This window comes from Lonchura striata, chromosome 3, assembly GCF_046129695.1.
Source record: "Lonchura striata isolate bLonStr1 chromosome 3, bLonStr1.mat, whole genome shotgun sequence".
Taxonomy (NCBI): Eukaryota; Metazoa; Chordata; class Aves; order Passeriformes; family Estrildidae; genus Lonchura; species Lonchura striata.
Genome location: NC_134605.1, coordinates 37,659,491 through 37,681,042, shown reverse-complemented (window position 1 = coordinate 37,681,042; position 21,552 = coordinate 37,659,491). Strand labels below are relative to the sequence as shown.

Sequence of the window (21,552 nt, the reverse complement as noted above, 5' to 3'; positions counted from 1 at the left end):
GAAGAAGCACTTGAGAGGAGCACTTCTGAGCCTTCCAAATGCCCTCAAGGGCAGCTCTGGAGTGTGGGTAGAATAGGGTTTGCACTGGTTCTTGCCAGGACTGAGTTTCATGGGCCAGTTAATCCCAGACGGCATGTGCTAGCTGAGGTGGGATGGTAACACAATCCACATGGAGGGATTTCATACAGAGAAAAAAATGTTGCTGCTATGCTGTAGCATTAGTAATGGGTATTTTTAGCCCCCAGGCTCGTTGCACATGGGCAGCAGCCACAGCAGTGAGGAGCATGTGGTAAGAGCCCCAAGGAAGCTGAGGCGACCAGGTCAGTAACGCAGGCCTTCAGCAACAAAAATAAAGTTCTTAGGGCTGTGTTTCGCTGGAAGAAGACAAGAGCTAAAAAGATTTGGTGGCCATAGGTAGTGCCTCTTGTTTCAGAAATTTAGTTGTAGACTATCTTTTTTTAATGTTCCATTTACAATCTGCAGGTATAGTTCTCATGTCAACAAAAGCTATGGGGCTGAGTAAGCTGTCCTTGTGTTTTTTCAACTGACCTGCACCCACTCACCAAAGAAATTAGAAGCATCTTAGGTAGCTCTTTTACTATGTTGACATGTTCTGCTGCTGCTGCAAAACAAAAAATGTTTCTTTCATCCTCAGGTTAAAGTTGAGGTGTATAAGAGATGGTTTTATTATTTTTGTTCTATTGACAAATCAGAAAAATACCATTCTGATTACAGTAAATTATTTTGAGTTTCCTGATGAGGTAATTCAGATCAAAATATTCAACCCAAAATGCTTCAATCTCCAGGTATTTAGTTCCCTTGTTAAACTTTGTTTCCTTCTCATTTAGGTTACTTTTGAAATGAAAAAATGCTATTTTGACAAAAAAGGTCCAAAAGTTTCATTTGGTAAATGTCAAAACAAAGCAATTTCATGGGCTATTTTTTACGTAGTATTCCATTAAAGACTGCTGAAACAAGAAGTTTCAAACTTTTTAAGATTGTTCCTTGTCATGACATTTTTGGGGGTTTTTTGATAGAAACTCCATTTCAGGAGAATTACATCTCCTAAGTACTTTTCTAATCCTAAATAGATTGTAAAGCAAATGGAAAGCAGAAGAACAAAATTAGAACATCAGTCCACTTCACCCAGCTAAGCTGTGGTCTTTTCTTGCCACATGAAAGGACCCCCTGAGAGCAAGCAATAGGGATTAGTTGTCCTTGACAGATATTGTTCTTTTTTGAAGAAAGGCAAGTTCTCAAGAAGAAGGGAACTATGCAAGGGCTGAATTGGTGAGGCTGGTCATATTACTTTGTAGGACAATCCTGAAATCAGCAGGAAAGTGCTGCATCTAGAAATATTTCTGTCCTTTATCCCCATGACCGATTACACAGGCTTTGCAGGCTGTGCAGGCAATGGCACTCCTGTCACAGGGAAGGTGTCTCCATTTTTACAGAGATTTGTTTGCTGTGTCAAGACCCTGCAGCACAATACGAGCTACCTCTCAAATCCAGACTTGCAGCACTTTACCGTAAGGAGTGAAGTAATCTGGAGTCCTGACATGACAATCCATATTCTGTACCCTGTACATAAAATGTTTTGTTGTTTACAGCAGGAGAAAATAGGTGTATGAACATTATCCTGTAGCCAAGACCTTTTAGTGACTTCCAGTGAGGAAAATTTATGATTAGAGATAATCATAAATGGCTGCCCGTTACTGAGTCCTCTCTCCTACCTGTCCCATTCTATCCCCACCTGACACACATCCCAGCAGTGATTAAACAATGGAAATTAATCACATCTCGTGAAAGAGAAGTGGGCCTGTAGTTTCCCCTTTCTGTCTGACAGAATTATACAATCAACTTCAGAAATAATTTGTGATTTCCCTTTTGACAAGCTTTTGGCCGAGTAAGCCACTGTTGCCATGCAGGCAAATCCAAAACTATTCCCTCGACTTCATCCTTCAGCTTCAAAGGTGCAGGCGATGCATTCCCTGAATGTGGCATATCACAAACTAATCCTGGGAAAAGTCACAGCGATTTCATCTTAGACGATCATGGATTTCTTGCTGACCTGAAAACCTGAGTAAGGACCCGTGTCTTTCACAATTCAGAAAATTTCACATCTTCAAGGAAGGGGGAAAAATGAAAATCCAGAGCGGCAAGAAGACACTTAAAAATTCTTCTGCAATAAAATTAACACTGATCAAAAAAAAAAAAAATCCCCATTCCACCCTCCCTCTCTCTACCCCCAGTGTCCCATTATGAGGCACTTATCCTTCATTTCAAGAAAATCTTTTTGGGGAAGGGTGCAGGGCGAGTGCCCCATTCTGGAGGTTGTGCCTGCATGGCAGCAGGGCTTGGCTTTGTATTTGCTCCCTAAAGCACCCCTGCAGCAGCCACCTCATCCATGCATCTCATTATGGCACAATTAATTAATGAATTAATTATGTGCTGCTAGCTACCGATCAGCATCGAGTGGGGTGTGCAAGCAGCTTGGGGGGCTCACAAAGTGGAAACATCTCCGTGTCTGCTCGCAACTCAGCCAGCATCTCACTCTTACAGCTATCCTGACTGCAGCAATGTCCTACAGCATGAAAACTTCCCTAGAAGTTACTGGCAAGATGAGAAAAAGAAGAAAAATAAAAGGAAGAAAAGAAAAAAAGAAAGAAGGGAAGGGAAGGGAAGGGAAGGGAAGGGAAGGGAAGGGAAGGGAAGGGAAGGGAAGGGAAGGGAAGGGAAGGGAAGGGAAGGGAAGGGAAGGGAAGGGAAGGGAAGGGAAGGGAAGGGAAGGGAAGGGAAGGGAAGGGAAGGGAAGGGAAGGGAAGGGAAGGGAAGGGAAGGGAAGGGAAGGGAAGGGAAGGGAAGGGAAGGGAAGGGAAGGGAAGGGAAGGGAAGGGAAGGGAAGGGAAGGGAAGGGAAGGGAAGGGAAGGGAAGGGAAGGGAAGGGAAGGGAAAAGAGAATCCCAAAAGCAAATGCAAAAGCTGATAACAAAGATGAGTTCATCTGGAATCCAATAAATAGGTGTAAATTAAACATTAAAACTTTTATGTAAGGAAATTTAAATAAAGTTTTTATTAATGGAAAAGACTGGAGTCCATTATTTCCCTAATGTCTATCAAACAAAATTAACTATCCCATTCTTTTCCCTTTAATGTGATTAGTAGGGGTTACTTTAAAGGTTAATTTTTTGCCCCTTTTCAGGTGGTTTACACAGAATAATCACAACTGCCATTTCACCATGGTGGCAGGCTCCTCACAGAGGCTGCCCTGAGAAATGTCCTTCTTTCCTCTGAGAAACAGAAGGATTCACAAACTATTAGTGCTCAGACTACCAGGTCAGAGTCATACTCTGCTGTCAATGTACTGTATGGTCTTTAGTAAGTAATTTATTATTGAAAATTTAGTATAAAATTGCCACTGGGATGTGTATTTCTCCTCTAAATCAGGTGTGGATGTGATGACTTACCTTCAAAACTTTCCTTTATAGCAGAAAAGTATTCAAACACTAATCCAAAAGATGCACAGGGAGAGGGAAGGAGGGGAGAGGATATAGGAGGGTAGAGGAGTGTAAAGGAGAGGCTCATCTTGTCCTCTCTTATAGAATCATGGCACAGTTTAGGTTGTATGGGGCTTGGAGGTCTCCAGTCCAAACTCCACTGAAGCATGGGTAAGTTTAAAGCAGGTTGCTGAGACCTGTCCAGTTGAATTTTGGCTGTCCCAGAACAGAAAGTGCACAGCCTTGGTGGGCACTTGCTTCACTGTTGAACTACTCTCACATTTCTCTTTTTATCCCCATACTCAGCCAGAAATTTCTTACTGTGACTTGATGCAAACACAACTATCACTTTTCTCTGAAGCAGCAGCAGCCACACAGCAAGGCAGCAAAGCCCCATGCTCTGATACTGTCTTTCCTGAACCGCCTCCCTAGATAACGTAAGCAAGCCCTTGGAAAGCCAGTGTGCTGAAGTATCATTTTGATCTGGATGGTTATGTGTGACAGCGAAGGCTGGTCCTTCAGAGAGGTTGGGGATTCACAATAATCCTCTCAGATCAGTTCCAAGAGAGCACCCAAAGGCTTATTTCCAACAAGGAACCTGAGGCAGGCAGACCCTATCCCAGGGTGCCACCTGCTTCCTCAGCCCTTTTGAGAATCCACTGGGCTCCTTGGCTAGAAGTCTCTTGGGAAAGAAACAGCATTACTTCATTCTCAAGAGGCTTGAACATTGTGCCTAGCTGTGGCCTTTATCAGCCACAGCTCTTTATAAAGTTATTGTTCACATACTGTAACTAATTCCCTTTGCTCAGTTTCGCAGCAAATACAGCTTCTTGAATACTTGTTATGTCAACTCTGTGGATGCACATAAGGGAAAAAAACACATGGATGGATGGTAGGTAAATTAAAAATGAGAGCTACTCAGCAGCTGCTCTGGACATGTGTAGGCATTTCTGTGTGGTGTCTGTTTTTGCTGGCAAAGTAGGAAACTGTCCTAACATACTAAACATACTAAAGGTTATGAAAATGCACATGGACAGGGGCATGATATTTTGAAGAGTGTCTTGACCCAAACCTGTGATTAAACAAAAAGGAAACAGCGCTTGAAAACCAAGTAAAGGATCACTAAGATATTCAGGAACTTGGAGGGAGAAATCTGCTTTCACTTTTCTGGGCATTTTGCCTGACAAATTATGAGCTTATTTGTGGTGCCAAATGCTTTGCTTGTGTCTCAAAAAAATACAGGAACTGCTGTTTTTTGTTTTGTTGTTTTTTTTTTCCAGTGGAAGAGAGAAATTGTTAATGATCCCAAAGGTTAAGAAATTGGCACAGTCAGAAGCCAGCATGCCTTTATTTATTCATCAACTGGGCTCTATGTGGGCTCCCAATATGCAGAATTCCCCACTTGACTGCTCACCTTCTCCAGAGGCTTCTCTGCATTTGCCTGTGTGTACACACAGGTGTCACCCTGTGTATAAAAGAATATTAGATTGCAGTCAGAGATACTAGGCCAAAACTATAATGTGGTTCAGCCATAGGCAGTTGTTCCAAACCAAGCATGTTTGTTTGTTTTTTTGTTTGAGCTAAACCAAACCCTGAATTGCACCACATACCCAAAGTACTTCAGAGTTGTTCAGTTTAAGCACAGGCTCTATGTTTATATATCTGTATCTCCTAGATCTGTATAGAGGTGGTGTGGTCAGTGCCAGTGGCCACCCAACCTGTGTTCCCCAATATGCCAGCAACTAATCCCAAGGGAGTGGAGTGAGAGACGGCTGCCCACAGTTGTCCTTACAGAGGACCTTGGGTCTCAGGGTCTTTTATGTCAGAGTTTATAGCACAAGGGATTCAGCTTCAGAAAGGACTGTATGAAACTCAAAATTGAAGACCTCCCTATTTAGCATTTTGCTGTCTATGAAGCCACAGGATGCCCCAGCGCACTTGGAAAACCTCTTTCCAGATCATCAGGACCAGCCCTGATCCTCCTAAAAAGCAAAGAGGAGTCCACTCCTGCTGCTCTTGTGTCACCTCTGTTTTGGCATGTGCAATGCCTGGAGCAGGTGGGAAGGCTCAGAAGAAGCACAGCTACTTTCTCCCTTTCTGCCCTGATTTTAATCTGCTGCTTCTGTTGAAGGGGGTCTCTCTGAAGCGTGAAAGTGTGCGCAGGAACCCTGTGGAGGAGCTTAACCTCAGTCCTCCCATACAAAATGGAGAAGACCTGCTGGACCAGGTCAACCATATATCTCCAGTTTTCAGAGATTTTGTTAGAGGGGAGGTGAGTGCATCAGTTTAGAAAATTCTATCTATTGAGAGCAGAAGGTATTACCTACTTAGCCAATTAGGTGTAATGAATTTTCCTCTACAGTGGTAACCAGAGAAATTAAGAATCAACTCTGCCTAATTTTCCATTCAAACTTCTCTCCAAGGAAGCACACAAGGGGAAAAATGGAAGAAATTACAATAAACTTTATCCTAAGCATTGTAAGCCTTGCCCCTACTATACTTGTCTACTTTCCATTTCTGTTTAATTTAAAGTATTCATCCTTCAAATTAAAAAAATAAAAAAATTAAAAGGGGATATGGAGAAAACTCATTAAAAATACACATGAAATTTCAGTCCTCGTTTGTGGAACCAAGTACAGAAAATGAAAAGGTGTTCTGGTAGAGAAAGAAATGCATTTATTGAGGTCTCATGCTGTAGCAGTGCACGAAGGCCTTTAATGAGAGCATGTCCCAGTATGCTAAGTAGTCCTTATCTACACAGTAAGTTATGTTTTGTGACACTTTCTGAAATCTAAACACACAGGGACAAAGCACAGTAGCTTTCCTTTTACCAGCAGGAAAAGTAATGCACCGAGATCAGGCCTCATACCTCAAAGCTGAGGGTGAAACAACTTTAAAACTCTTGTTTAGTCTGGCTTACCCCCGTTCTGCAGATCTAGGAGCCCAGTGCCCATCTCCTCAGGTACATGCCAGCACCTAATTAGATGCCAACTCACTCATCCTCTTGCATATATCACCTGTACACTATACACCAGGACACGGAGTTTGCTATCTGAAAAGCCTCTAGCATTCAGTTTGTGGTAGATAAGTAATAATAGCATTAATGGATTAAAATATTAACATAAAACACTAACTGCTGTAATTTCTTCTTTGTATGATTCCAGCTAATAGCATCTTCTTTTCTTGAAGGGAGACTGCTTTGAAAGGATCAAGAGCAAGCAGCTCTGCAAAAGTGGGAGGAAAGGACATTTATATAACAATAAGCCTTTTCCCTCTTAATTTTTTCAGTTGGCTGCACAGTCTTCTCTGATCTTTTGCTGACATCTCTTAATAAAAACATTAAAAGGATAAGCATAGGCAGCTCCATTTCCAGTGATAGGAAATAGTGATAGGTGGGTATGAGGCCAATGAGAAACTTCATTTCATAAAACCTCCCTGCTGAAATCTGCCCTACCTCAGCGTTTATCAGCTTCTCAGTATTTATTGTCTAGTTAAAATGGAAATAGCCAATCTTCAGCTCTTAGTTATCAAGCCATGTGGATGACAATGTCAACTGACACTGGTTTTCATAAGCTAAACAAGCTGCCCTGGGGGTAAGCAGCAATGAGACCAATCAGATTTGGTGATTAATATTTCCTGCTTCAGAAATTATAAAGACACACATGCAGTTGAAATTAAACTTCACTGGCAAAGATGAATTGAGAGAACAGCTGGACAAACATCACATTTCTGAATGAGGGACCAGTAGCTCAATTCTTAAGTGGTATTTTCCATCAAGTTTTCTGGTGGTGTTACAGAGACAGAGCGTTAAAAACTAGAAAACAGAACTGCCAAATCTATTCCCTGAGCCATTAAAAAAACCCCAGAGAACAAGAAGCAGGTCTTCTCTTAGTGTTTGCACAGTAATTGTTTGCATCACCTCCCGCCAAAAATTCTTCCTCTCTCCTTTCAGCTTGGATGTGTTCTTTAGGATTCCTGCAGCGTTCCCAGTGTGGCTCTGAGAAATATCACACTCTCTTATCCTGTATTTTTATTCCTGTCACCCACCAGCAGCTTTCATTTCACTTTGCTTGCCTGGCCACCTGAAGGAAATGCTTACAGTCTTTCAAACCAGGCGGCTCACAGTGTTTGACTGTGAAGGTGTTACATCACTGCTAAACCAGTGCACCATCAAAACAGAACAATCCAGCTAATGAACAAGCAAGCTCCACATGCTGGGTTCATGCCGGTGACTTTAGTATGCTAATGCTGGATATAACAGAGATTTTCACTTGCTTTACTTTTCCTTTATTCGTGTATAAAACTCTCTTAGCTTTTTTTTACTTGGTCCTTGTATAAATGAGAAGGAATGCTGTGGCTCTCAGTTTCAAGAACTATTGACACTAAGTCAAGGGTCCCCTTCCATTTCTGGCTCAGAGTCCATTTCTCTTAAGCTAGATGTAGAAAAGCCTGGGAAACCATTGAAGTCTGATGGAACAGCAGTGCCAGAAAAGTTAGTCTGTTCTTACAGCTCAGGTTCTGGGGCTCCATGCTGTCCCCAGGCCACAGATGGGTGGAGAAATATTGGATCTTGTCACACAGGAGTCTCATGGAAAGGCAAACCTGCAACCTCTCTGCTCCCAGGACAGACTGTCATAAGAACAGAGCTCTGAGTGACTGTTTGTTCTCCCCAGAGTTTTGGATTCCAAGGTAACTCTGTACAGTTCTAGGGCTGTAGAACATCGTTACCGGGAGATAAGATGGTCCTTCACAGGATGCTGAGGCTTTCTGAGTCAGAACTGTCTAATACAACAAAAAGCCAGGTGCAGCAGGAGAGGCTTGGAAACAAAGAAGTCTTTGAAGTGGGAGTGAGCAAGAACAAGTGAGACACAGTCCAGGTGCCAGAAGAGGATAAAGAATCCTGATAAATAATTAAAACTTTGAGAGTAAGAGGAAGGTCTGTCAGAGCAAAAGGAAAGAGAAACCAGACTTAGCAATAAGAAAAAAACAAGTCACCAAAAGCAGTTGTCAAAGTGTTAGGAGGCAAAAGGGGCTGGGTAGGGCACTGAATTAAACGAGACTGATTTATGGAACTTGAAAGCACAAGTAAAACATAAAAGTCCAGAGACATTCCATCCCAGGTAACTCCACAGATGAGGTTTTGAGGTTTCATGACACAGGGTGTAAAGTGTTTGACCTGGTTATCAAGAAATTTTAAAAAAATTCTCAGTCACTATCTTTCTCTAGAAGAAGTAATTTCTATCAGTTTGAAATACAGGAGAGCTACTGTATATTTTTCAGGGTTTATTTTGACTTTTTCCTGGTACTCTATGACACCCAAATTTGATGGTGTTTCTTCAATATTTTTTGGTGGGTAGATATCCTGTGAAGTGAGAGAATTAAACCATATTGCCTCTAGTTGAGGCATATAGCTGCTTGGAGTATTTACATTGCTCTGAAAGGGAGGAGATGATTAGAGAGTGATTGCATCATACAGACACATTCGACAAATTAATATATTAAGGGACATATTTTAAGTCCAGATCACAGGTTGTGACTTTCAAAAGTGCTTGGTCTGCATTTGGACATGTAAAAAAAGTGGACAGATTTTTTTACTGCTTCCAGCCATATCTCCAGAATGAGATGAAATGTTCATTTGTGAATGGTAAAGGTTTATGTTGAATCCTGAAGGTCACTGTACATTAGAAAGCTAGGTTCCTTTTCTCTTCATCATATGCTTTTAGTCCCTCTAATTTATACTCCCTCCCTGTAAAGGATTAGCAAATAGATTAATTTTATTTAAATGGCTTGTCAAAATGCAACACAGTCAGCTTCAGGTCACATGTTTCATCTCAAGAGTAGAAGCAGCCCATGCTGAGAGAAAGCCACACTAGCAGTAGATTAGAGCTTTCAGTCAGGACCATGGGGATAGCTTTGATGACTTTAGTTCACTATTAATAAAAGTCTCTGTAAAATGCCTCTCCTGCATCCCCACTCTCTCCCCTCTGCCTGCTACCTGTGGGCTCTGTCAATTCTGATATCTGACTGTTCTCACAATTCATCTGGATTAGGGAAAAGGAGAGTTTTTGGGGAGAGGTGGATGTATGTGTACCTATGTATGTGCACACAACATATGGGTCATGAGCCTCCACCCACCAATAGCAGCTTTTCTTTCTCAGCAAGATAAATCCACAGAGAAGCTCAGAAGTCATTGCTGGTAGACAGTAAAAGGGCCAGTTCAAATCTGTCACTCCATCAGAGCATGGTATTCCTCCCTGGTAAAGGTCACTCGGAGAGAAGATATGAAAGCAATTCAATACTTGAACTTAACCAAAAAGCCAAGCAACTTATTTACTATGCAGTGACCCTGCAGTGACCTCATCCACCACACATGCAGCTCCCACTGGCATAATTTGGTGTCATGAGTACAGATGAAGAAAAAGTAGTGCTGTGATAGGAGAATACATCAGGAACATTTCTGTGGTTTAGTTTTACAAAACCTGTACACATCTTTCAAACACCTTTTATAAAACTAATAAAGTGTTGTGTGGGACCTTGAAATATGTGCTTTTATTTCCATCCAGGTGTTTCTAATGCTATTTCTCAAGGCATAGCAAGTAAGGCACAGACACTAAAGACACGGAAGCATTGTTCAAGCTGTGCTGTCTTTTACTTTGGACAGGAATGGTCACAGTGATGCTCTGAAATAAATTCTACTCTGAGTGATCATTTGCTTAAAAGTGAGGAATGAGCAATTTTTCTTTTCCTTTTCTGAAGGCCAAAGGGACAATTTAGAACTCCTCTTACACTTGATTTTTTCAGTTATCAAGAAAGCAACTGGTTCAGAAGGTAAAGAAAAAAACTGATGATCCACATCTCTCAAAGAACCACTGCGTGAATCACTGTTTTGTGTCACTGCTTATACACAGCTGTGCTGTCACTGTGAAGAATTTTTCTGCACATCAACATCCAAATCTGGATTAAAAGGGAAACCCAAACAAATTCATCTATTTCCTTCATGATTCACTCACTTTTCACCATCATGCCTGCAGTGCAGGGACAGAGAAGAAAGAGAGGAAAAAATAAAACCAGCAACCACAAATTATGGAAAGCTGAGGTTGTTTCACAGATAGAAAACAATCATAATGTCTTGCTTGACTCTGGGGTTTGTAAAGTGAATTTTTAAAAATTATGATCCCTGGTTTTGCCTAAATGAAGTTTATATTTCTAGTACAAAATGACCAAACTGCCTGCCTGATATAAAAAGCTATTTTCCTTCTTTTCCCTCCTTTCCCCCCCAATCCCACATCATTTGACAGCACTTGCCTCCGGTGCCTCAACAGTAGCTATGACTGTGTCCTAATGAAAAAAGATGTATAAAATATTACCATAACCTCAGAGGCATGAGTAAAGCCCTTATTAGAATTCAGGACCTACAGCTGGAAGGGGGGCTTGGGCCGGCAGATAAAGTTAACTATTGTTAGCTCACAAGTGGCTCAGACTTCCTGGCAACTGCAGTGAATTACTCAGCCCTTTATGCAGGGTTTCAGAAACAGTTCACTGTTTCACAACAAAAAAGGCATTCAGGCTGGGAAAGATGGTCTCCCAGGGCTCTAGAAAGCTAGCTTTAAGCCAGTGAATGGACACTGGAGCCTCCTAAGTGAATGACCACTGTGGGAAAGGGTGGTGATGTCAGCCTGAATGCATTTCCAATGGTTTTGTCCCACTTTTCATTGCTTTTGCACTCTCCCTCACTCTTTTTCTCTGCCTCAAGCTGTCCCCTTCCTGTTCTTTTCAGGCCATTATATTAAAAGTTTAGACCTCGCATACACATGGAGGGGAGGGCCCGCTGCAGCACTGCTGCCATGGCAATGCTTCTCAGCACTTTTGTTTCATATTAAAAAAAAATATATTGGGGAGTATGGGCAGTGGGGGGAGCTGAAAAGCAGAAGCAAGAAGTGAGAGGTGGAGGGACAGAAAAAGAGGGAGTGTCAGCATCCTGCAGCTCAGAGCTGGGGCTATGAGACTGGGGTGAGGGGAGAAAACTGGGAGCACAAGGAGGGGAACTGATGAAAGCAGCAGGGATTTGGGGTCCTTTGAAAAACAAATTTGTAATCCTTCACACTGCACATGTTTGAAAAGATCGGCACTTTTGAAGGCCTAGAGAAGAATTGGAATAATGTTCTTAGCTAAGCCCTCGGAAAGAACAGAGACGTGCTTTGGAAAACATACCCAATTACATAAGTTTATCAAAAGCTTTCAAAGGCTCCTCTGTCTACAACCAAAAGGGGGAAAAATAGTGAAGAAGTGAAAGAGGGAGAAGGCTCTTAAGTGCATTTACCCATGGTAGCGGGTGAACAGCAGCTAAGCTGACATACTTCAAACCAATGTGGCCCACCATCCCAGATCTCCCTGTTGTCAGCAACATGCAAGATTCCAGCAACAAGCCCTGGAAAGTGCCTTTGCAAAAACCAGACTTGTGAGTAACAAGGGAATAGGGACTGAGGCACTCGATATTGCACTCGTTCCTTGTAAATGAAACCACGTCCCCTGGCCAGCAAACCCACCTGGTTTTCTTCCTGCTTTCCATGAAGTACTTGCTATTCACAGGGATAAATGTATGCAGGCTTGGCTAAGCCTGTCCTGAGGCAAAATTATAGGATAACAGCGTTGCGCAGAGTTCGAACATTACAGCTTAGCCTACACTAAGTTCTCAGTGTGCCAGGGCTTTTTGCTTTTAATGTGTCTAAGAATGCAGAGGTTTGTGCTGTACACGCAAGTGTGTGTTAGCAGCAATCCCCTCGTGCAGGCTTTCCTTCCCTCTCCCTGAGCTGCAGCCCTGTTGCACAGAGATTATTTTGTTGATGCATAATTGGCACAAATTCCCAATCCTGCTGCAATAATAACAGCAGAGACCAAGAGAGTTTGATTTCTCATGGAACAGGTGAGGAGAGACTTCTGGCTTCACCTAAACTGTCTTTTTATAGGTCCTCTCTGTTACCCACTCCCACCCAGGCAACATTCCTCTGCAGACAGAGGTAAAAGCATAGCACAGCCAATGTGCTGTAGTTTTGTCATAAGGTAGATTCACTAAGATCAGCCCTGTACCCACTATGAGGCTCACGTCAGTAAGTTTTCATCTGGTAAAACTTACGAACCTTATCTACACTGTGTTTTTATTGTATAATAATTCTTGTGTATGGTAAAAGACGCAGCTTTTTATGCTTAAAAAGGAAAGCTCTGTGGCTTTCTCTTACTAAATACAGTCTCCCTGTCTCAAGACAAGATTTAGCAGGGAGGTACTTTTACCACATTAGCTGTCATCTGGATAAAACCAAATCAAACCTTTATGCCACAGCTTAGGAGGGCAAACACAAACCCTAAGTTTTTCAAAACTACCAACACTTGCAGAACCACCTGCAGTGCAAGTTTCTGTCATGATGATCCACTAAGCATATTTCTAACCAATCTTATGAGATAAAGTGAGGAACATTTACTTCCCTGAGGCAGTATTTCCTCCTCCTTCCTTTGCTTAAAAAGACACCAACACCTCATCTAGTTCTGCTTCCATTTAGCAGAGGACCTCAGGTCTCAGATCTTGTCCATGTAGTAAAAACCAGAGACCAAGGAAAGCTTATGAGGCTGGGATTTCGTGGGTGGTTTAGGCCAGTCTGTGGTTAAACTGCTGCCAGTGGGGCACTCAGCCCTGCACATAAGTTGTGCCTTTGCTTGTGGAGGGTAAACTTATGATTCCTGATGGCAAGACAGGCTCTGATGAACCTCCCTTGATTATGAAATCCCCCCTTAGCCATCCTTTGCTTCCTGAGCCTGTGCAGGCTTTTGTGAATAACGTAAATACGAACATTACAGTTCATTATAAACCAACTCACTGGCTTCAATAAACTTACGCAGTGCCAACAGAAAGGTCCCTTTATACCGATTTAAGCCAAAATAAAAACCAGCAGGACTTACACCTGTATGGAATTTCAGTATCATCAATCAGGCGGACATGTCTTACTTAGAACTCCTACAGAAAAATATTCTGCTCTGTTTAGAAGGTCCTTCTCTGTCTGAACAGCTTTGGGTTTTCCACATAACTGCTGCAACAGTGATGATATTTCCACATAACAATTCCCTACCATGACACTTGGGAAAACCTCTCCTCTGTGAGGTGTCATCTGCAGCAGATGCACTGCTCTGCCTCAAGGGCTCCAGAGATATTAATTCCGTTTTGGAGGAAAATGTGTGACTAAGTAGAGGTTAATGTTTTGAAAATTTGAATTACAACAAAAATTTTCACAGAACTTTACTACTATATGAATTTTTAAATTTTTTATTTTTACTTTTTAGTCTTGGTTTTAGATGAAACAAGTGGAACTGTATCAAAAGTCTTCAGGACAGGACTCATTTGCTGCCAGCTCTGTTTGAAGGTTGTCTACAAGTCAGACTGTCCTGTCTGACACCAGGCTTTTAGTAAACAACCAGCATCACTGTTTTCTTTCACTTATCACAGAAAGGTTCATACCATTATGGAGTTCCAGTCATTTAAGATATTGGTCTAAGAAAGATGGAATATCTCAGCTAAATTTTAAACAGCTCAGTGAAATAGCCCCCGAAGTTTGAGTTGGATAAAAGTCATAGGAAATAAATAATTATGAAGGCAGAAGGCCAAAACAAGATTTAAAAGGCTTTTGAACCCTATCCAGACAAGATCAGGGGAAATTAAAATGATTTTCTGAGAGATGGATCCTGGCAGGTATATTTTAAAGTAGTGTCTCCTGAAACCTTCCTTCTATGCTTCGATCTCTCTCAGCTTTGCTGTGAATATGGTTAATGAGGTTTTGAAAAGAAAATCTTTAGGATTATAATCTACCTTCTTTCCTTATGCCAGATTCCTATCCCCTTGTATATAAATTCTTCACAGACACTGTTAAATTTATTCTGTCTCCCTCCCTTTCTCTCCCTCTGGGAGCCGAGGAAGCAGGCTTTTCTAATTTTCCATCAGGAGCTATTAAAACTCCTACTGGCAAAGATTAAGTCTCTGTCTCTTGTCTGCAGCTACCTTCACTCACAGAAGCCTTTTCTCCCTCTCCCCTTCCTGTTTTTGGCTGTGGTGGAAAAGTTTGATGTCTCCTCTAAGTCTTTCCTCCTTCCCTTTCTCATTCTTTATCCTCTACACAACACTCTATCTGATACTTCTTTTCACCTCAACCTTTCTTGCCATCTCATATCTCGCCTTGCCCTATGATTTTAACTCTGGATCCTCCTGGTTCTTTACATCTCAGTCTTTCATCTGGGATGTCAACCTCAGTATCAATGAGCTTTCTTGATCTGCAGCTTCATGTGTTGTTCCCTCATGTTTTTACCACATTTGTAGCTCCTTCAGAACTCCTCTTGCCCATGGAAAGGACCATCAACTTTACTTTCTCTTAGCCAAACACATCTCTCAGCCAAACACCGATGCCTTCCCGTGCTCTTACAGCTCATCTACCTGCCACAGATTCTTCACTTCATGACACAAACTCTTATAAGACCTTTCTGCAGCTTACTCCTCAGCAGCTTAGTCTCTTCTTACTCCTCTTTCACAGTAAGACTTAGGGAAAAAAAAAAAAAAAGAAAAAATAATCTTGGCTCTGCTTTTCCACTCCCTGCTTTCTGATTACCCTCTCCTTTTCCCTTTCAGCTTTATTGAATATGCTTTTTGCAGTAAGCATCAGAAGTCCTTTTCTCCACCTCCATGCTAGACTCTTTCAAATACCTCTATAGCAGTCCACAAAAAAAAAAAAAAAAAAAAAAAAAAAAGGACCTTAGTAATCTCATAATTGTAAAATATTTCACCCTTCTGGCTCTCTCAGGTGACTTCAACATACTTCAAATACTATTCTCCCTTGGCTTTTATGTCTCTTGTCTCCTCAGTCTTCCACTTTTTTCTTTAGAAACTTCTCATTTTTTAAAAACTTCAAATATCTGATACTATTCCTCAGATCACCTTCTTTCCTGCTTCTTACAAGTATACTCGGGTAATCCCAGACACATCAATTTTTACAGTATTTTATGTTGTTACTCAAAACAATTTGAGATGGAGATTTTTACTGTTATCATCATTGGTGCTGCTGTGTTGGTGCTTTAATGTAATTTAAACTATTTTGATAATCCAAATTCAGATTGATTTTCTGTGGTAATGCAATAATTATATAACTGAACTAAACCAGAAGTAATATTTCTCTTGATTTCTCGTTCTTCTTCTAATCATTGTCCACACAGACAATATTCTGGATGCTCAGAATTTCTTAATTAATTCCAGAATCAAGTTTATGCCTCTTTTCTTTCTATTGGTCTATTTTTCTACCTTGTATATGTCTGGGTCTCCGGAAATAACTCATTCCTTGTACAAATACCTCACTACCAAGTTAAGGTCATGCTCCTCCTTGATCTTTCCATGGCACCAGGAGTACCCCTGAAATGCTTGGCGGTTAATAGCTGATCATTGATTTAAGTGGGAAGTAAGAAACTGAATATTTTATCGGATCTGGGCCATGGTCTCCCCTCAGGGAGCTTTTATCCACATAAACTCAGAGTATCTGTGTAGAATGCAAAGGTATGGCTCTGCTTGAGAGATCTGCAATACAAGTACTGACAGACAATGTCTAGTTCCATGTTATATGAATAGACAAGGAGAAGTCAAGTCAATTCTGCTCTCTCAAGAGTTTCACATCATCTTGGAAGTAGAGCAAATACCAGACTTCCTCCCTTGCCCCAGGGTGACAGAGTGATGCAGTCCTTCTGATTCTGGAAAGCCCCTAACCAGTTGGCGCTGTCACTCCATGGAGCAGTCTCCACTGGTTAGAAACCCTAAATTCATCTGAAAACACAGCATCTCCAGCAGTACAAAATGCTATTTGTGTGATGGATGAGAGGCTGGAAGATGATGACTTTTCACTTTGCAATTGGCTGGGGAGCACCCTGACCACCAGGCTGTAGCCTAGCTTTGACTATGTGGGTAAAAAAGCACTGTCCATTGCTGCTCAAAATAAAATTGTGGCACTGTGCAAAAAGTAAATGAAGGGCAGGAGGGGAGCGGCTCATAGTTTGTTTTTCTTTTAGGGGTAGTACTAAATTAGGGAATCCTGGCCTGAGATGGGAGCAATTTTCTGGAAAGAGCAATGAGGTAAGAAAACTAACACTAACAGCAACATACTAGTCACAAAAATGTACAAAGAGAGGGTGATTTACATACAAAATGCCATACTAAACTTGGGATGATGGAAAAAAATGGTGGACAGACCCTTTTCCCTTTGACCATGCTTTCCCTTGACCATAAAGGAACGCCCTTTATTTCCTGAAAGCAAAATAGTCCCTTTCCCTCAGCTCCTGGCAATGACTTACGATGGTAAGGAATAATATTCAAGTCTTGGCCACACCCACACAGCTCCAGGCTCTGCCTCCACATAACTACAAAAATTAACCTGCCTTTCGCCAAAACCAGACCCTCTTTTGTTTAATCTTTTATGTCTGATTTTTATTCTGTTAGTTTTATCACTCCCTTATTGTACAATAAATGCATTTTATATTTTGATTGGTAACAACATTCAACATTTTTTATTTGTTATATTTATTTGTGTTTTTTTCATGGAAGTTGTAAAAAGTTTAAACATTAAAGAAAATCAGGCAAACCCTTACTCTATGTTTCACTGCTGAGAGTGGGGTTTTGCAGTGGTAAATGCATTAGAAGCATCCAGAGAAAGAACTTGGTCTCATTCTCTAGGTATTGGAGTTTCTTTAATTCTATGTCATTTGCTGATGACCTGGAAACACCAAGAGCTGAGGTTTCAAATACGTGTTGCTTGAGTTACACATTTCAGGACTTAGGTGACTTTCTCAGTTAGTTCGGTCCCTTGAGTATCAAAACTGTAAATGAAGCCAGTTAGACCTTTTGATGATCATCAGCTCTGAAACTATTGCATCATTTACACTTCAAATGTCATGTCACATTCAAATTGAAAAAAAAAAAAAACTTAGAAACAAAACTTACTCCTGTGACAGAACCATATTCATCGTCAGAGAACCTTCCCAGGGAAAGATTCAGGGGTCATAAAACATGGTTCCACAAGGGATGGATAAGATCCCAAATTCCCTTTACATATGCAGAGAAGAAACTATTCTATCCTTATATTTTAAAAATGCAGATCTTTTTCTTCATCTCAGAAAGTGTGGTCACCCGTCTCTTTCTCTCCACATCCTTTGTATTCCTGCAAAAATCAGAGAAAAGCAAGAGAAGCAAAGACTGGAAAGAATGTATCCTGAGAGGGGGACAGAAGGGTGGGAGGTAAAACCAGGCAGGTATGACTTATTTAATCTCTGGCGTATTAATCAGCTGCCAATTCAAGAAGACACACAGAAATGAAAAATCCTGAGGAAATTGCTATCAATAGATTGCCACAGAACTATTTGCAATCAACAGGACCATGAACTATATTGGACTTTCATGGGCACTGCAAGAAGGGTAAGCATCCACATTCTGCACAGCACTACCTACCACATTTGACTGACAAACCCTCTCAGTAGAGTGACAATATCATGTCATTTACATGCTCATAGCAACCTTTTCAAACGGGGCAATATAAATAATTGTGGCAAAAAATAGATGCATGGATAGACAGACAAATGAATGCCTCGTCTATATAATTAATTACAAATTTGGATAAAGAAGCATTGCCTGTACAGTTGAGTTCATAGCCAGCTTGTGGGATGGAGAAAACTTTTCCTTGCTGCTTGCTGAAAGCCCCCCACTAAACCAATTAAGCAAACAAACAGAAAAACCCCACTTTTTAATTATTCCTTAAGGAACACATAAAGCCAGCTTCTGATTAGAGGCAAGCCAAATGCAGTTAAGCAAGCTGTATAATATGAAGAAAAAAATGTTCTTCTCTTTATGTTGACATAATTAACATTGCTATTAACAAGAACAGAAATATATTCAGGAAAAAATGAGGCAGAATCTTTTATACAACAAATAACAACTTGTGAAAATGAGCCACAGGTGAGATAGGAGAAAACAAAATCCAAGCTGTGACTATAATATTGAATACTCAAATTTACATCTTACAGTGTTGGAAAAACCATTACAGTTATTAGTGTGAAGAGCCCAAGGAAGACAATAACAGCAATGACACATGACCCTCATGAGTCCCATGCTAAGGTTTGAAATTTAATGCTTCAGAACACACACTTGCTTGAGACTCAAGGAATCTATAAACTGGAAATGGAGTTTTATGTGATGAAAGACAAGTAGACCAGTCATGGTTTATGAAGAAGCACAGGGAGCAGAAATGCATTTCGTGGACATCTGATAAAAGCCTTCACTTTAAATCCTTCAAACAATGGAGCAGAGAAAGTCCCTTGGCTGGTGTGAGCAAAGAATTGGTGGTGCCGAGGATGTGAAGTAGCCATTCATCACCATGGCATGGGAGAAGTTGTATGAAGGATGAGAAAAGCCCTCCCAAGCACCCCGAGCCCAGGCGGTAATTACGTCAGGCATTTGACCCACTGGAACCACTGTTAGCTTCTAACAGAGGCACGGTTGTACAGCCAAACATTCACAATCTTAGTCATGTTTAAACAGCTTCCAGTAAAGATGACACAGATCTATTAGAAGAATTTGCACATTCCCTTGGGAATTGATTGGTTTCTTTTGAGTCTTTATCCTCAGCCTTGGCTGCCAACTTCATCTTTACAGTTCTTACCCCTTATTTCACCTAAGAACCTAATAAATGGAATATTAGCCCTAGAGATATTATTTTTGCTACTAGAGAAAATATCATTTAGTGAGGATTGATTGGCTTATGCTACAAATTTCCTAAATTGAATATGTATATTTGATACATATATATTGATTTGAATATGTATATTTAAGAATGTTGCCATAAACCTTAGTTTATGTTTAGAAAGTTTAGAAAGTTTAGAAAGGAAACACTGTTCTCCAATTTTTCCTTTAAAAAATTAGTAACTGTCATACAAAATGCATCACCAATCCCAAAGACCTGATGTATCATGTTCTCTTTCCTTTAGCATTTCTTTTTCCAACTCCTTGTATATGATCCAGGGATGCTGGGAGAATAAAATTGTTCTTTCTCACACAGGAACCAATCCTGTTAGGTCAGGCATTCTTTCTGGCTCTGAAGCTGCCTGATGCCAATGAAATCAATAGAGTTATCAACATTTGCAGCAATGGCAGGCAGCATCAGGTCCTTCTCTTCTTTGGCAGTCTGCAGCTCTGGCTCAAAACCATAAATAAAGTGCCTGATCCTATGGGCAGTGAACTAGCACTGCTGCTGGAACCAGCTGGAACCCAGACAGGCTGGAAGGAGTTAACTCAGGGACATCCCCCCACCACTTCCCCTCCCTCTCTCACACACACAGACCAGAAAAAGGTGACAAAGGCATTGTTGTCAGTCCATTGATTGGATCATTTTAATTCTTAAGATCCGGAACCACAAAATTGAATTATTTAAAATCAAAAAGGATCCATAAGACTTTTACAAGATTTTTTTTAAAAATTACTCCTCTATCATCACCAAATAACTTCACAGTATTTAGCCAAAATCAGTGGAATTATGGCAGCATGAAATGTAAGTTATCTGGTGGTGAATCAAGTCCTTCAGGAATAAAGCTCAAAACCAGGGGTGTAGGAGATACCACCTATCTGACTTAACAGGAATGGACCAGAGACAGAAGTAAACACAGCCATTGTAATTTTCTAGGTGAAGGCATAGTGGTAACTGTGGTAGCAGTTTATCCTTCTCCATTTCATACTCATGTATTTTGTAACAAAATGAAACTAATTAAATTAGTCACTAACTATGTTCCTAGTATTTTTTAGAAGTAAGTTCTGTTTACAATCTTTAACTGACATCAGAGACCTTTCAAGGTGTTTCAAACAAGATTTCAATCAGGTAGACTGATTTTGCTCCTTCCCCTTCTCAGGCTTTAGCACTCTTATTGTGGCAGTATCTTTTTATTTTCTAGTAGAATTCAAGCAAATGCTGCTTACAAAAGCATACTGGAAATTAGTCCACCTTATATATATTTTGATGAAACCAAGCTTACTCTGTATCATCTACTTGATCCTACGCCTAGTCTTTACTGGTCACCTGAATTGTGCCCTGGGTACACACGAGTAGAAAAGAGTCACATTTTTCCTGCAATACTGCATTGCATTCAGAATAATATTGTGTCCAGATCCCCAAAGACATCTTTATGATGTTTTAATTAAATCCTGACCCTGCATCCGTGAGGTGCTGATGAGAAGTTCTGTTATGCAACAGAAGAGTTACAACTGTGGCACTGTGGGAGCAACACTACCAGTACATCAGCTGTCCTTTGGCAGCCAAATGCAGGTTCTAGGCAGAAAAATTGTGGAAAGCCTATCAGGTAAGATCTCCACTTTTAAAATGACCAGTCCATGCAGCCATGGTGAGTGGTCTTCTCCTAAGTGTTTTCCTGAGACTAGTGGTTTAACCTAACCATTGCCAACCCAACCTCTTCCCCTGGCAGAGCCAGTGTTTTGCTCCTAGTTTCCTTCATACAAGCTGACCATTACCACTGAACAAGAGTCAGGAAAATTGAAGACTTCTATCTATCTATTCCCTAGCTCAATGCTTAACTAAAGCCTTCTGTTATCCCTGCTCTCACTCTTTCTCTACAACCATAGAGTATACAGCATTGAAGGCAGAGATCATGCAGACAGAGCTTTAAACCAGAGAGCTCGTATACCCTAAAGGGTGAAGTTGATACAGCATGGAACTGTGACATCTACTTCAGCACCTCCAGCCTAAGTTGCAAACCATGCCTTGCTGCATTCTGCTGCAGCTGCAGTGAGCATCCCTCAAGCTTGGTACTGCAATGCTAGTTTTTCTGTGCCACCTATGGTAGCAAGGTAAATGACTACTAATAAATGTGGTATGCTCGTGTAGGGACATGGTTAGGCATAGATTTGGTAGTGTTGTGTTTATGTTTCGGCTCAATGTTCTTTAGACTCTTTTCCAACATAAAAGACTCTATCTTATGAAGAAGCCAC

General features: G+C 40.9%; 1 long non-coding RNA gene across 1 annotated transcript in view; it reads right to left on the bottom strand.

Annotated features, from left to right (window-relative positions):
• The window catches only part of LOC110477926 (uncharacterized), a 99,382-nt gene that overhangs the window by 4,580 nt on the left and 73,250 nt on the right, over positions 1–21,552 (bottom strand). The window contains exon 5 of the long non-coding RNA XR_013339703.1: positions 17,523–17,725. This is a non-coding gene — a long non-coding RNA (uncharacterized LOC110477926). The remainder of the gene's footprint in view (positions 1–17,522; positions 17,726–21,552) is intronic.